Raw genomic sequence first — 18,035 nt, 5'->3', positions numbered from 1 at the left:
TTTCCCTCTCTCTCTCCCTCTCCCAACAACACGTGGGGTACAAGAGGAATTCTTTCTTGTGATCCAGGGTCGTGAGAGCAGCAAAGAAAAAAGAAGATGATGAAAGCAAAAAAGAAAGATGAAAGAAAGAAATAAAGAAAGAAATAAATAAAGAAAGAAAGGAAGGAAGGAAGAAAGAAAGAAAGAAAGAAAGAAAGAAAGAAAGAAAGAGCGGAGGCTGCGGAAGAAGAAGATAGCACGGAGGGCAATATTTACGAGAAGGGTTGGGTTCTGCGAGTTTCAGCTACAAGACGTAATTGTACCGCCAGGTACAATCTGATTTATTGGCTTATTACCGAAGCCGAGCAAGGAGAACTCAGGGGCACGTGGTATATGGGCTTCTTCTTCTTCTTCTTCTTTTTCTCTCTCTCTTTTTCTTTCTCTCTTTCGCTCTCTCCTCTCTTTCACTTTTTTTCTCTTTTTTCAACCGATATAATTCTTCTCTTCGTAAACTTAGCAGCCATAAGTAAAATACTAAAAAGAATTATTCATCGTATTTTCTTACACCAAAAAAAAATAACCACAAGATTACTTTCTTTCTGTGTTTTTCCTGCGTTTTTTCTTTATTCATGAATTTTCCAATCGAATCATTCATCGTGATAAAGCTTAATGCAAAAAGTCTTTTGTAAAAATCGAGTTAACATTATCAGAGTTAATTCGTTTGTTTTATAAACCTACGAAATGTAATATTATGAAACTTCCTGACAGTTTTTTATTGATAAAGATAAACCATAAAAAATTTGATGATTGAACTAAGTAAGTACTTAGTACTTTTGTAAAACGTCATGACGCTTTCTTTAAGGGAGGAAAAAAAAGAACTTCTCTATACGCGTAAACTTGACACAACGAACAAAAATACTATGCAATTTTATACACTACTTTACTTCTTAAAGATAACCCATGATAATTTGTATTGTATATACGAGATCCAATATAAAGAGTGAGAGAGAATAAGTTTCTGTTCGTAACAAAAGAAGAAATGGCGGCACGAGTGGCAAAATGGTTTCCTTCGAAAATGATTCGAGTCATGCGAGACTTTACGTTCGAATGACGTGCTGTAAGTGACAGGTGTATCATTCGAGAGAAAGAGAAAGAGAGAAAGAAAGAGAGAAAGAGAAAGAGAAAGAGAGAGAGAGAGAGAGAGAGAGAGAGAGAGAGAGAGGGAGAGAAAGAGAGAGAGAGAGAGAGAGAGAGAGAGAGCACGAAATTCTATCAATTTTGTCATTCTCGGTAGAAGGTAGAAAGGGTCTCAAAGCGAGTTTATTATTCTTGACAGTCGGTAGGCGCCATTACTGCAATAATACACCAATGGCTCCGTTTGTTACGAGCAGTCGTGGTGGTTGTCTCTGGTCGAATACCGAGTGTCGTATTATACATCGACAGGATAAAAGCTAAAGGAAGAAGAGAAAGACAGTCGTTTTTTTTTCTTTCTTTCTTTCTTTTTTTCTTTTTTCCTTTGTCTTGTTATTTTTTTTTTTTTTTCTTTCGAACGGTAGCAAGCAATGAATATGAATATTGCATGTTTCAAGACGATACGCCATAAACGTTCTCGATTATTGCCATAATAATTATCGTGAAAAATTACTAGTCTTTCGTGTGATATTAAATAACGTTACTATATAGATTATTATTATAATTCGTTGTAGCAAACGCATTAATGATGCAATACGAATCATTACGATTGCTAGTTAGTACATATTTCTCGCATGATCTATACGAGAATTACGAGTCGATATTATGCAATACGAAAATGATAGTCAATGATCATGTTTTATGATTGATTAGTGCTGTTACAAAAGTGACATCATCGGAATTATACGATTCTATTGTTTTCTATTATTCAGTAAAAATTGATATCTAAGGTCAATCGAGATCTCTTTAGTTTTGTCATATCTGATTTAATCACGAAGAAAAAAAAAAGAAGAAAAATTCGAAGCATTCTTTTAACAACTTCCAAGTTAGTCGATAAATCAGCATTGTTTTATACCATTCGATTAAAATTCATCCCTTTAGTCAATTAAAAGGTCTTCTAATTTTGTCGTTTCGATCTCGATAAATTTTTTACATTATCTATCTATCTCTGATTTAATTAAGAAATAAATTCTTGGTAGATATCTTATGGGTTCGTCTTTGGAGGAATTTGGAGTTAGGTAATAAATCATGGAGGAAGGGAATTTAGAGAAGAGTAAAAAAAAAAAAGATTGAATCGAAAAACGCAAGAGAATGCATTCTGCCAATAGATTTACGAGGCTATCCGTCTTCCTGGCGAGCATTTCGCGCAACGTGCTCGCGATAAAAGCAGGTCTAGCTATATATACACATACATTCGTATACATATACATACATACATAGATACATACATACATACATACATACATACATATATATATATATATATATATATATATATATATATATGTATGAATGTACGTAATATAGAAGAAGGCACGTATATATAAATACATACATACATATATATATACAGATAGATATATACATACTACTATATATACGATCGTAGATGAACGGTACGTTATTATAACTCACGGGACATAATTGTTTCCAAGGAACCGACTTACATGGCGAAGACTTTGCCATGGGAACGTCGAGGTGTTAGGAGCCATTTCTACAGGACGTTTCAACGATAGTGCCGGTAGTCACGAGCCTCCACAGAAAGATTCTAATCTCTCAGCGAATACAAAATGTCTGCATAGTCCTTTTTCTTCGGAAGAATCGACCGTGCGAAAATTCTTAACTAAAATCCCACAAACGTTCTTTCATTTTATTTCAATTATTATTCTCGTGTAATATTCACATTGCGTAATACAATTATTTTGTTTGTTTTCGAAAGATATTAACCAAATGGACTAATAAAAAATTTTGGTTAAATATTATCTTTTTTTCTTGTTTTTTTTTTTTTCAAATAAAACAGCAAGTTGTTACGTATTTAATCAAATAAAGTTAGATAATTGTGAGAAAGATCAACGCGTATCCTTATTAATTAGGATTGTCTTGAAACACGTAATAAAGATTATGTAATGCAATAATTATGTTTGCTTTTTTACAGATATGAATAGGGCTTGGTCGATCAGATGAACTCATCAATAGTTTTCTTAACAATCTCTCAAGATTATATAATGTAATTTTAAATAATAAGATATAGGTATTTAATGTTTTATCATGTTGTAATACAATAATTGTGTTGATTTGTTTACTTCCCTTTTCTTCTTTTTTCCTTCTGTTTTTTTTTTTCTTTTCTTTTTTACAGATATCGTTTCGACAAGATTTGTTCGACCAAATGAAATCATCCAAATTTTTATCACGACGATTTTGTAATATCGTACGATGTAATTGAATATAAATAATCGTTATATTGAAAACAATTAAATAAAGATAGATTATTACGAGAAAAAAATTAACGTTTTCTTATCTCATCCCAACCATAACTCTATCACCGTTAGTTCCCTTAATAAAAAAAAAGAGAGAAATAAAAGAGAGAGAGAAATAAAAATAAGAAAAGAAAAAAGAAGAAAAAAGAGAAAAAAGAAAAGAAAAAAAATTTTAAACACGAACCCGGAACAACGGTAATCCTACTTTAATCTCGGCACGCCCATTATACGCGTCGGTCTACATATATATATATATATATATATATATATATATATATGTATATATATATATATATATATATATATATATATATATACACCTATTTATATATACACATACACAAACATACACATATATATATCGAGTTTTCTCTACTTAGGATTACGTGGTCAAGCGTGTATATTAGTAGTAATTAAAATTCGAGAAAAATTTATGCCAACTTTTTGCGTCCATAGCATTGGGAAAACGTTTCGTTACGCGATGATAGTCACGCAGTCATGCTAGTCACGGATCATCTTGTTTAATTACGCTAGCGACTTACCTTATGTCGATCTTTCGATCAACCAATGATAAATATAAAGATAAAGATCACGGATCTTGTCGCGAATGTCGATTAATGATAATCGTTCGTCGAGAAAATGTTAAAAGTTTCTTCTCTTTTTTTTCTCCTTTTTTTTTTCCTACAATCCTATGTTATTTATGTTAAATACTTTTTATTCGTTTTAAATTATTACATCCTTTGTGTATTATTGTAAATAACAGTTTGAATGCAACATTTGTTCATACGTATATATATATGCATTTTTGTATTTTTTAAGTTTAATTTCGTTCAAAATCATGATAAATTTAATTGTGTTACTTCATATAAAAAATTGTTAATATTTCCCAAATGATGTAAGAGACAAACAAACGTTATTTTTGAAAGGTTTAAAATTTGTTTATAAATTACATTTATGAAAAATTACATAGGAATATTATTTGTAAAGTTTGCTTTTTAAATTTCACACTGACAGTATTAGTTTTGACTTAAGGTTTAAGAGATGTTCGAGCAATGGCGGTTCAAGTTCTCGTTGCATTCAACCTATACGAGTGAATCTCGAAAGGGGCATGCCGACCACCATTTTGAAAGATAGCTCACGCTGCGGCCCGTGTTAAAGTACACCCACGCGAAGGTAGAAGGTAGAGAGGAGTCGTTGAGAAAAGCGAGGGCCCGACAACCACCCACGTTCGAATCCCATTGGTCGTACCACGTCCTCACCCATGGGATACCACACCACCCACGAGTCGAGAATTCATGTGGCTTACTGACGAGTTCATATAGGGTGTCTTATAAATATCATTTACTTCTTAAAATATTTTACAATGGTTCCTTTCAAATCGTTTTAAAGAAATTTAATTCAACGTACGATTGATTATTAATGGTAACTTTTTATATAACATTTCATTACATTCAAATGTTGAACAATATTTGTGATTTTTATTCATTTTAAATGATGAATTAAAATATGGATAATTCATGGCCATATATTTAACAAAATTTCCCTATTATCTGACATGTTATTATATATATATATATATATCTATATAATAGAACTTGTAATTATTATTGATGAAAATTTATTATAAAAAAAATGTCCCTCTCCTCGTCAGATAAACATAAATTATCCCAAAAACTAATTCGATAATTTTTCTCTTTGCGATAAGAATTTTAAATGATACGAATGACATATCAATCGCAATTACTGTCTCTTTTCTCTTTCTTGCAGACAAGTTCTATTATTCCGATGATCAATGAAAACAATTTTTAAACTGAATATTTATATTTAGATAATTATATTTAAGAGATTTTATAGAACGGATAGAAATCATCATGTTCTCAATACATTTGACTTAAAAGGAGTAAGGCGAGGTCGCTCGGCACGAGTTTGCGGCTTCCCCTTCGCCAGCACGCGGATTACGGTGGGCTAGGCCAGGGCTAGATTATCTCAGTGACGGTAAGTATAGGTTTAGATCGACGGCTCCGGCCATCTCGCGGCCGTACCAGCAGGAGCATTGCTTCCCCGAACACGTAAGACTCTCTCTCGAGGCATGCCAAGCCACGCGATAATTCAAGGAAACTTTATGCTCGCCTCGTGTAATGCCAGATACTTTTTTTCCTTTTCTTTTTTCTTTTTGTTTTTTTTCTTTTTCTTTTTTTTATTTTTTCTTTTTCTTTTTTTCTACTTTTCGCCTGCAACAACGTCGATCCGTTCCACAACGTGATGCTAGGGTCTACAAAGAGAGAGAGAGAGAGAGGGAGAAATGGATTCAAGGTCAACCACTTTTCGAGACAGCTACGAAGATAGAGTACATCGAACAAGCTAAAGAAATCTTTGTGAAAATGTCTTCTCCTTACTTTCCCCTAAGATATTTCTTTCTTTCCTTCTTTCTTTTCTCTTTTTTCTTTTTTCTTCTTTTTTTCTTCCTCCTGCTCCTCCTTCTTCTACTCCGAATTCTTTTTTTCGTTTCTTTTTTTTTTTATATATAAATATCGTCCATCTAATTAACTTTCATAATTTGTACTACGTTTATCCCGAAGCTTGTTAGTGAACGACCAAAAGAAACTCGTCTCTTGTCGAGAAAACGTACAATGTGTCTACGTATTACACGTGTAATAGACTATCTTGATCTCACTGAATAATAAAGCAATTTGTTCGACATGGAAAGTAACGATCGTTAAATATAATTTCAAGGGATTAGATTTAAAGGTACGATTGCTTATCTTACGTTAGTCCGACACGAGTGAGCCGATTGATGATGACCGGTTAAATATTAAAATAGTAAAAAATCTTCCATAGGATTTGTTAAGAAAGTAAGAAAATTTGGAAAAAGCTGTGATTATGTTTGCTCGAATTTATTGTAAAAAAAAGAAACAAAAAGAAAAAAAAATTACAAGAAAACTGACCCATGGTAAAATCTAATATAAGTGATTACGTTTTTAAGGTACATACGATTGCTAATTTCAATTCGACATGAGGTGAGTATCGATGATCGAATTAGATTGAAATAAAAGTAGAAAAAGAAATGTCGAACGAGATAAGTGAAACAGGAAAAAAAGAAAAGGATTAAAAAAAAAAAAGGAGAAACCCAATCGTGTCTAGTTTCGTTCAATTTGGCGCGTGAAAAGAAAATAAAAGGAGGAAAGATCATTATCCTATCAACGCTAGAAAATTTGTGTATTTTTATTTTTTTTTTATTTTTTATTCGCTCTCTCTCTCTCTCTCTCTCTCTCTCTCTCACACTCTTTTTTTTTCTCCTTTGCTCTGTCCTCTGATTATGGGCACGAGCAATATTTCAATTAGTTGTCAATTTAGTTGTCGACGCCCTGATGGACGCTCACGGATTATACGCGTACGGGGAATAATTAACAATAAATTATCTCTGGGAGCTATCATTACCGACCGGCTAATCGTAGCAAATTGACCGTTATATTATTAAGCAGCTTACGGACGTTAATTGCGCGCTCCGTGTGAATCGTCTCAAAGAGAGCGAGAGCGTGAAAATTGGAGTAAAAGAGATGGCGAGTAGTTTGTGAATGGAATAATTGACAGTTCAAGTATATATCGATATCAATAACTGGTCCTTAATAGATCATCACGATGATCCATTAAATTTTTTATTTTTTCGCACCTTTTTATAATTTAATAGACGCATTTTAGAAACGGAACAATTGTGTATGTAGAACAAAATTTCACTTTTTAAGCGCGTACGAATATTAAAAAAAAGAAATAAGAAAATTAAGTTTATTTCCATTTGGTAGATTCTATTGTTACGTTATATCTAATAAATTTAATAAGTCATTCGTTGTATCGTGATTATGTAATGAATAAAATAGAATATTTGCATTCTAAAATGTTATATTAAAGAGATCGTACGAAAGAATTTGAATAATGTACTTGCGGGTAAAAGGGTTCAAGAGAACGTCGACAGAGGTCACCACATTACATTCTTTAGCATTCAAGCAACTTGACTTTCGCGATAGCAGTGAAGATGGCGTAGGATGTATCGCAACTCGATCTCGATCGATTATTTTTTTTTTAAATTTAATAGCGCGAAATGTAGCTTTTACATATCTCTCGGCCACATAAATGATCATTATAACGATATTACATTATGTAAATGAGAAGTTTATTACTTCTTTTATTTATTTTTCATTTTCTTTTTATTTTACTTGATAAAATTAAAATTGAAATATACGTTTATGCGTACATATATTTATTTAGACAGATTGATAATAATTTACGTTTAACTATAAAATGTAAATTTCTATTTCAATAAATCAACTTAAAAATTTCTATCTAACGAAACGTTTCAGACGAAGGAGACTCGTTTTGCGTGACCGCAAAACGCGATATGCGCGCGTATCGTCCGCGTACGCGATCACCTTCGCCATTACTTCAACGTAAGTGGTTCGTATTAAATCGAATGACTTAGCGCACTCTCAAACAACAACAACAATAACCGTACGTTGACAGTTAAAGTGTTTACTCTACGAACTCAAGAGATAAAGAGGAATGAAACGTTACATGAATTATTATACCGTTTTATTATTTCTTTTTTCTATTCTCTTTTTTTTATTTTCCGTCAAATTTTTTTTTTTAAATCCATATAAAAAAAAATGAAAAAGAAATTAACATGCAAAGGTATACGAAATAAAATTGTTTAAATAACGTTCCCATATTCGAACATATTTCGTTAAATCGATCACATTCGATTCCTGGCAATGCAAATTTCTGATCAAAGTGTGTTAGCCGCTCACGATCTCGTACAATCGCATATCCAAGCGAGTCGAAAGTGCGAAGCGTTTACACCGGTATTTGAACTTCGTTGATGACGGTAATCACGCTCGCTCGACGCTTCAATTGCACGTTTCGTCGAGTTTCTGCGCCTCGGTTACTTTACGATCGAGAGTAATCCACCATGGTGGTCAGGATCAAGTCCTTCGAATCCTCCTCATCGATATATAACACTTTTCCTATCCCTTTTCGATTCCTCTCTACTTTCTATTTACAAAATTTCTACTTTTCGATACATTTAATTTCATGAATGGTACACAAATATCGTCGTTCATATCGTTCGAAAAATTCGATTAAAAAGCAAAAACAAGGAAGAAAAGGAAAAGGAATAAACTAAAGAAGAATTACAATCATAGAAATCCTTTTTTTCTCAGATCGAAAAATGATATTTTTACAAGAAAAAAAAAAATAGAAAAACTATGTACAATCGTTTCGAAAGGGTCAATGACAGATTAGGCGAGTTCGTAGCACTATAGTATCTTAGAAAACTCGAACGCATCTTCGTGTTATGTCGCGCAAATTCTAACGTTCTCCAACTACTGTGCGCCCACACGAGCATTACACGAAGAAGTGTTTCTACTATGCGGATGAGCTATTACGGCAAATTACTATTGTTACGACTTCCCACCGCACGTTACCGTAATCTTTTTGACGCACCGAGCGCCATGACGCTCTGGATTTCGAATGAGGGAAAATTTAAATAAGTTATTAGAATGTTCTTCCCGATTATGGGTAATTCAAACTAGATCAATCGAAAACGATCGAGATAATACGGATTAACGAAACTAGCACGCGAACATTATTGTATAGCAAAAAGAAAATTTTCATATGTTAGATGAAAAATTAAAATTTTGTTAAATCGTGTTCGCATAAAAAAAAAAAAAAAAAAAAAAAAAAAGTAAGAAGAAAAAAGAAGAATCAAAATTATATAACCAAGCTGGTAATACAAATTATATCATTACAAATTATAAATTATACTACTATATAACTATATATTATAACTATATATTAAGTGCAGTTCTTAGATCGAACAAAAACGGAAAAAAAGATCGAGACTTAGCTATTCTTTTTTTCTTCCTTCTTAAAAAAAGAGAATGAAAGAAAAAAGAAAAAGGAAAAGAAAGAAGAAAGAATACACGTATACGAGTATGTAACTTAATAGTAACATGGCAGACATAAGAGAATGTTAAAAATTGAATTATACTTCGAACTAACTGCGCAAAAAAGCAACTCTCACGTCAGTAATGTTACACCGAAGGATGCCTGTGACTTAAACCATGGTATATGTATCTTACCATGGTTATATTACTCTTATATAGTACAGGAAGCACGAATCGAATGGTCGCGCCTCTTCGCGTTCACCGGTTCGACCGGAATCGAAGCTCCATCGAAGAGTCGAGAGAGAGTGGATCTTGCACGTATATATCTACGTAGGTTTACACGCGCACAGATACACGTACACATATACACGTGCAAAGGCTGAGGCAAAGCCCAGCAGTCGGTAAATGCTTTGATGTGGCCGACGCCGCTACCTTCGCCACCCCGAATACCTTTATATCCATCTCTCTCTCCCTCTCTTTCTCTCTTTCCTTCTCTTTCTCTCTTACCCTCCCTCTTCTTTTCCTCACATTCGACCTGTCTCTCTCTCTCTCTCTTTCTCTCTCTCTTTCTCCCCTTCCACTTCCCTCTCTCTCTCTCTCTCTCTTTCTTTTTCGTCAAAAGGGTTACCAACGTGTATTCAAAATTTGTCTCTCCTCTCTTTTATCCATTTATTTATTCACTCGCTAAAACATTTTCTGTTTAGTTATATTTCTAAATAACTTTTTATGAAACGTTATCCCAACACACGCAAAAAACAAAATTTCTATTCTCTACTTACGCGGGGAAATTGATATATTAAACCATACGAGAGACACCTGGTCAGGTTCGTTAGAGATTAAGTAAAACTTTTTTTTTTCTTTTCTTTTCTTTTCTTTTCTTTTCCGTTGTTTTTATTCCTAACGACGCAAGCTGCCGGCAAAAGGTGACGTATAGGTAGTAATTTTTGCCCTTTGAAATGTTCTAATGATACCTAGAATACTTGCCTGTTTTTTTTTTGTTTCTTTACCTGAAACGTTCCTAGTTCTTTATAGTACCATCCGAGCATTTCCGAATCCCGTTGAGCATTATTGGCACCTGCAACAACAAAATATTGCAGTACAATAAGATATGTTCCAGTTTTTCTGAAAATAGAAAGTTCGAATAGTTTAGTTCGAAATAATTTCGAAGACATTCAAGAAAATATCTTCGACCTTCGCGATTAATTATTCTCCCCAAAAAAAAAAAAAAAAAAAAAAAAATAGGATAATTCATTCAAGAAAAGATTTTTCACTTTACAAAATTAATTAAAATAGTACGTGAAAATTACATAAGAGAAAAATTGTAGGATCAATCGTTGTACTAATTATCGAAAAATAATAAATAAATAAATATCTAGGAGATTATATAAAGAGGAAAAGAATTTTCCTTGAAAATGAAAAGACGAAGATTTAAGGAAATCCCTTTGACGTGAACACGTCGATCAAAGGAGCACGGTCGAGTGACGGAAGGCAAAATACACTGGGAGGATGCTCGACGTGGCCGGAATGTGGGACGCAGAAAAAGCGTCGGCGTCCTCCTACTGGTAGTAGGAACGATAGCACCAACGCAGACTCTTGCGTTCCTGCAGGATCAAGGAAGAGGAGTTGCCTCTGGGGCAGCACCTGTAACGCATAACCGTGCGTCCATCTGTCCAACCTTAGCCATCGGTGGGAAGGCAAAGACTCTTGTGGGCTTCTTGCAGTGCAATCAATCGAGCCGCGGCCGTTGCCAGCATTCAACCTCACCCTTCTTTCTATTTAACCTCTTTCTCTCTCTCTCTCTCTCTCTTCTATATTTTTTTTATCTTGCTTTAAGAAAAAACAATGTCACTTCACTTTTCTAATGGAAGTGTGTCTTTGAAGTTACTAAGACCACTTCCATTAGCGAGATCTTCGCTGAAGTTATAATCCTATTTTTCTTCGTATCTTCTTTACCTTCTTTTTCCTCTTTTAAAAATTATAGAATTTATTTCTTATAGAGACAGGATGCGTTTTATTGATTAAATAAATTCATTAATGATGTAATTATGAAATAATTATTGAAATATTGTACAAGCAGAGATCTAAGTCGAATTTTCTTTTCAGAAATTAACCGAATGTCATGTATAATATCTAATGGAAGGATCGTAGTATCGATTATTGAACAAATTATTTGCAATATTTCCACGGATTAAATTCAGAGAGATCGAGAGAGAGAAAGAGAGAGAGAGAGGGGCAATACTTTTTGCAAACAATTTCTCTGAATTCTCTTTAACCGACAAGGTCGAAGGAGAGAAGGAACGTTTCGTTGGAACGTCTCCAAGTTCTCGCACGTCACCACATTGCATTCGTCCGAGAAGTTTTTAGCAAAGGACTTTCGGGTAATGACGTTTTGTAGCTCGTGGAAAAGAACGCTTACGTGTTCGGCTCGAATTATGAAGATCGTTACGCAAGCTTCTCTACGACAAAAACAACGGCCTTGAACGATTTCGCCGATCTCGAGGCACGTGAAAGCGAAATTCGATAAGACTGATTCGACTTTTGTCTTCGCATGGAAACTTCTACTCGAAAGGTATGTCATACATATTCAAAAAGAAAAAAGATTAGAAATTTTATTCTGTTGAGGATTTTCTTTTTTTTTCGCGGGAGAAAAGGAAAATGGAAAAAGAAAAAAACAAACACGAGAAATCCAAGTTGGAGGGATTTACGAGCACGATGTGAAAAAGGTGAACCATGATGGAAAATTCGTAACGGTTGCAGGTCAAAATCTGCATAGTTAAGTACCTACCTTTTTCTTTCGACCCGTCTCACGAATTTCCCTGTTGAAGAATTTTGTCAGAGAAACAATGAAAAGAACGAACGGACGGTTAGCGAGAAGACGAACGGTCAGTGACAAGAACTGATGGCGGCGGGGAGGGTCCGCGTTGTCACGCTTTCCCCCTCGGCTTTCTAAAACATCCTTACTTTTTCTTCCTAGATTCTAAGAAATCGCTACATTGAAAAACAAATCCGTTTATAGAGGGAAAAAGTATTTGAAATTCTATTTATATTTTCTACGTTAATGAATATCGAATATACATTGAATGTTAATATCTCCACAGTTCTTTTTTTTTTCTTCTCTGTTAAATCAAAGAAATTATGATTTTGGGACGTGTTTAGGAAGAAGGAAAAAAGAAAAAGGAAAAGAATAAGATGAAAAAAACTTATAAGTTTCTAATAATTTTATAACGGAGGAAGGCCATATGTCGGAAAAAATCAAAAAAAAAAAAAGAAAAAAAAAGAAAAAGAACAAAGAAGAAAAAAAAGCAAAGAAGACTCTCCGATATCTCCTCAACTCCTTACAAGAGGTTAATTAACAGTAGCGAGATGGTAAAAGCGAGGACAATGGCGGCAGCCCTTTGAAATTTCGAACCCCCCGCGAGCTCGAGTTAATTTATTATTTTTTATATAACGCTATCCATCCTCACATTCTACTCCACACGTTATATCCATCAGTTCGTACACGGATGCTTCTCGGTTCCCCCATCAGTCATTCTTCCCAACGTCTTGGGATGGCTACAAAACATAGAAGAACTAAAACGAAAATGAAACGCGGACGCGAGATCGGAGGAAACAGGAAGTTAACCCCGTCGCAATTGCGTTTAATGATGAAACAAACCTTTTTTCGTCGATCTTTTTTTTGATTCTTCTTTTTCTTTCTCTTCTCTTTTTTCCTCTTCGAACAAATGATAGTAGATACTAAACACGATTCGCAATCGAACGATATAACCCGATCGTTCAGCTTTCTTATTTGCATTTAAACGGGCTGCCACGGTTGACAAATGAGACCGATATTATCGGACAATCGATTGCAATGCTAAGGGGAATCGCTTTGCTTGCATCCGCCAAGCCGACGAATCTCTTAACTTGGCGATTCTGTTTCAGGAAAAGGCCTGAGAAGAAGAGAACAATCGGTCCAGCGACATGCCACTACAAGCGGGTCCCATGTTCTTCGGCATGCCACCTTGTTTATCTCTCTCTTTCTCTTTTTCTCTTCCTCTCTCATTCTTTCTCTCTGTTTCCCTTCTACAATCTTCTTTCCTTTTTCTTTTCAACGTCCCACGTGATTCATGTCCTCGATCTATGTCTATGGGAAAGGAAGAAATTGTCGAATTTTTTCGACAATATTCGATACTTTTCTATCATATCCAATATATTTAGCATCATTAATAATGTTAATCCTTAATTTAAAAAAAAAACGATTATTTTAATATCCATTATATCCTATCACAAACGAAATTCTTTTATTACCGATAATCCCAAAGTAATATTGCAGTTGTTGAGAAAATTCTATTTATTACACTTCGCTTGATATTTTTGAAGATGGAAAACCCCTTTAAGGATTGCGCCTCAATTCTGAGTAATAATAGCAGTATTGTCTTTTTATATGACAATATAAATATCTAATTTAAAATGATCAATAAGGGTAATAAATAAGGAAACAAAAAGCAAAAAAAGAAAAGAAAGAACAGAGGAAGTATGGACGAATGAAAAGTCGTTGATCCAAGTTTCGTCCGGTTTCAAGGTCGAGAGGTTTCTGAACCCCTTGGGAATCGAATCGGATAAGACACCAAGTCGGCGTATGTCACGGAGGAAACTCCTCAAAGGCAATTACAATATTTCCTACGTTGTGAAAGAGGATGGGCTTGGCTGACACTCTGACAGGCCGTAGTCAAATGTTCCACGCTTCCTTGCGTCGAGTCTCCATACAGAGAGAAAGAGATAGAAAGAGAAAGAGAGAGAGAGAAAGAAAGAGAGAGAGAGAGAGAGAGAGAGAGAGAAAGAGAAAGAGATAGAGAGAGGAGTCCACAAGCTCTGTGTGTCCTTATGCACACGCCTGCTTCCCTAACAGTAATTCCTTTTATGCTTAGCAGCTCGCATACCGCTTAGAGAGACACACGTGTTGCAATTAAGGGACCTTTCACTTGTTTCACAGAACTACGTGGAAAAAAGTAAACAGGACGATGATTCCGCATTTTACTTTTGTATATATATATATATATATATATATATATATATATATATATATCACTTCGTGTTTCGATCAAGACGTATGAATATTTACATCTTAGTTTTTACAATAATATGACCAAAATATCGAATCATCAAAAAATTTGATCATGAAAGTGTATATATATGTATATATAGTATATATGCCAACGTGTACATAGTTACATACTTAATTATAATATATTAAAAATGTATTAATTTTTTTTTGTACATCTATTAAACGGAGACACTCGACCGATTCTAAGTAGGTACTCATACATACATACATATATATACTTTTTTATTCTCTTCGACTTAATGATTTAATTTTAATGTCATTATCATCGAAGATGGGAAAATATCGCATACAATACAATCGAATATTTAAAATACATCTATGTTCCGATTTTAGAAAAGATTCGTCGATCATATTTAGAAAGATCGATAGATCCTTCGGACGAGGAGATCGAGTTAGAAAGACGATGACCGATCTAACCATAATTGACTTCCACTTGACGTAAATCGAAAACATCCGTAAGAATCTTTCTATTTTGTATTTTCTCTTTTTCTGTTTTTGTTGTGGTTGTTGTTGTTGTTGTTGTTCTTTTTCTTTCTTTCTCCTTTTTGTTTTTTTCTTTTTTACTTCTAGACAGAACTCGTGACTGACTGGATGATATGCGCTCGCACAGGTGGAGTCGCGTTGCGCAAGCCAAAATCTCATTATCGCGAGACAAAGGTGCGACGATTAATCATCATCATCACCGTGAATCCACGGACACACCGCGGGTAGGCTTCGAGCGGAAACGCGAGATGGAGGATCGCCAGAAGAAGAAGAAGAAGAAGAAGAAGAAGAAGAAGAAGAAGAAGAAGAAGAAGAAGACGAAGACGAAGACGAAGACGAAGACGAAGACGAAAACGAAGACGAAGATAAAGAAGACGAAGAAGACGACGAAGGAGACGACAACGAATATGAAGAAAAGGAAAGGGATGAGAAGCACGCGCGACGTATTCTTTATGGGAGATAGGAAAGGACAGATAAATGGAGCCTCGTAATAGGAATGAGAAAGAGAGAGAGAGAGAAAGAGGAATCGATTCCATGCGGAACTAAGTCGTTGCATCTTTTGTTCTCTTACGTGGTTCTATCTCGCTGAAACTTTTTTACGATCTTTCCAAAAACTCTTCTCCCTTCCTCCTCAAGCCTTCTTTCTCCTTCTCTTTTATTTTTCTTCTTGCTTCACATTTTTTATCTATTCTTTTTTTCCGGCTATCTAGAGAAGCTCGATTTCTTTGGACAGTGGGGTGAGTAGAGTGATTGGGGTGGAGAGGGAGTGGAGGAAAGCGATTCGATGCAGCTCATTTGCGTATATACCACCGAGGAACGCGGATCTATCTCGTTTCGTTCCGTCGTTGACCGAGTTAAATTTGTAATTACGTTTTATTCCACCTTACCCAGAAGCGGAGTTACTTCGTATGAAGAAAAAAAAAGAAAGAAAGAAATGAAAAGAACAAAAAAAGAAAACAGAAAAAAATACGTAGGAGAAAAAGAAAGAAATGAAAAAAGAAAAAACGAAGGTGAAAAAATAGAGAAAAAATGGAAAGCAACGAAAAAATCTTTCCCAACAATGATCTACTTCTTTTTTTTTGTTCTTTGAATGACTATAGTAGGACATCATTAATAATCATTTCTCGAAGTTCTTGTTACACCACCATAGTGGTATTGAGAACTGTAATTATACTAGTCTTCGGAAACAGAGTTTCGTATTGCTCCTGTCGACAATGAAAAATCCTGTAAGAAGGATTAATTCTCTCTTCTATGTAAGAAATATCCTCGAGCTATTCGCACAGCTGTGAAAGATTCTTCTTCTTCTCCTTCTTCCTCTTCCTTCTTCTTCTTCTTCATATTCTTTATATTCTTATTCTTATTCTTCTTCTTCCTCGCGAAATATTTCAAGTGAACACACGCGTGGGTCTACTCATCAATCTTGTTTATGCATATCAGAAATTATATGTATGAGAGTATACACCAAGCTGATACACGATATCGGGAGCGCAAAAAGGGTAAACTACGTTGTCGGGCATCAATCTTAACGTGACAAGCTTCTTATGTCATCAACCGGTTTCGCACCGTGAATCTTTTCCGTATAATATTATTAGATATTATCTCAAAACATGCTTATCGTATCTTATCATTATTAGCAGCAGTATTATTATTCTTTAAAGAGAAAATGACTTAGTTTTATAATATAACTAAGCTAAATATAACATTCATTATTTTGTTACTTTCATCGTTTTATCGTTTTATAAATAAATAAGAAAATCTTTATGATTTTGCTTTACCGAAATTATGTAAAATTTATATTTTATAATACTACAATCATAATCATTAAAAACCTAACAATCTTCATTGATTATTTTCAGATATCAGATCGATTTAAAATAATAAAACGAATGTATCATTTTCTTTCGGATATAAATTATCGGAGTGTTTTTTTTTTAATAATAAAATCAACAATTATAATGCAAAATTCTTAAAATAATTTAAAAATAATCGTTAAAAAAATGAAATCTTTTGCATATATAGTATGTACATACAATCGTGTATATACGATATTCTTACACAGACATATATATATATACTTATATACAAGATGAAGGTTGAGTTAATACCTATATTCAGGTTTGAATTTAGACTTGCTGTTTTTAATCTCGATGCGTCGTGTGTCACCGGAGGTGGTCCACGATGATGAATGCGAGGCCTTAGGCAGACTTCTAAGATATAGCTGGTAGCCAGGTAGCCGACAACACGCAGCAGGGGGTTCTTCTCACTTTTCTCTCTCTCTCTCTCTTTCCTTTTCTCTCTCTTTTTCTTTCTCTTTATTCCTTTTTTTCTTTTTCTCATTACGAATTTACTATATAGAACCAAGATATAAAACCATGTTACAATCGACATACGTAAGTACACAAGAAAAGTGAAAATATTCAATAGAAAATTAGTATTACACAATATTAGCATGCTTAACCAAACATATGTTTTGTAAAATAGATAATGGCTATGCTTATTACGAACTTACTATAACTTCTTGATTTCTGTTATTTTCTTTTCTTTCTTTTTTTTTTTGTAAATTAACCCAAGTTACATTATTACATAAAATTGATCTTTCATTTTAAATATCGACGACAATCTGTAATTAGATAAATATCTACGTTGTAAGGGGAAAAATGTTAATCAGATAATTACTATATTCTGTAATATTATCAGTCTTGTAAAGGAGACAATAACTACCTTTACTAGGGGAACTTATTGTATTAGATCTTGTAAATGAATTAATTTACTTACAATTAATACGAGTTATTGCGTCATTACATAAAATCGATCTTTCATTTTAGATCCCGAAGACAATCTGTAATTACGTAAATCCGAGTAAAGAAGAAAAGAAAAAGAAAGAAACAAAAAATGTTAATAATAAAATGAATACCATATAATATTATCGCGCTTAACCAAACGTAAATGTTTTATGAAAGAGACAAAATAACTATGCTTGTTTACGAGCTTACTATATTAGATCTTTTGTAGATGAATCCGCGTACTTACTTATTAGTTCGAATTACATTGTTACATAAAATCGCTCTTACAATTGAAATCTCG

At 33.9% G+C, this 18,035-nt stretch overlaps 1 protein-coding gene across 1 annotated transcript in view; it reads right to left on the bottom strand.

Moving 5' to 3' along the window:
- The window catches only part of LOC127071055 (cyclin-H), a 65,936-nt gene that overhangs the window by 16,729 nt on the left and 31,172 nt on the right, over positions 1-18,035 (bottom strand). Inside the window, exon 2 of the mRNA XM_051009873.1 lies at positions 10,372-10,439. The gene's annotated coding sequence lies outside the window, so the exon portion shown is untranslated. The remainder of the gene's footprint in view (positions 1-10,371; positions 10,440-18,035) is intronic.

Source organism: Vespula vulgaris, chromosome 20 (assembly GCF_905475345.1).
Source record: "Vespula vulgaris chromosome 20, iyVesVulg1.1, whole genome shotgun sequence".
NCBI classification, from domain to species: Eukaryota; Metazoa; Arthropoda; class Insecta; order Hymenoptera; family Vespidae; genus Vespula; species Vespula vulgaris.
The sequence above is the reverse complement of the archived record's forward strand: the minus strand, read 5'-3'. Positions and strand labels throughout refer to the sequence as shown.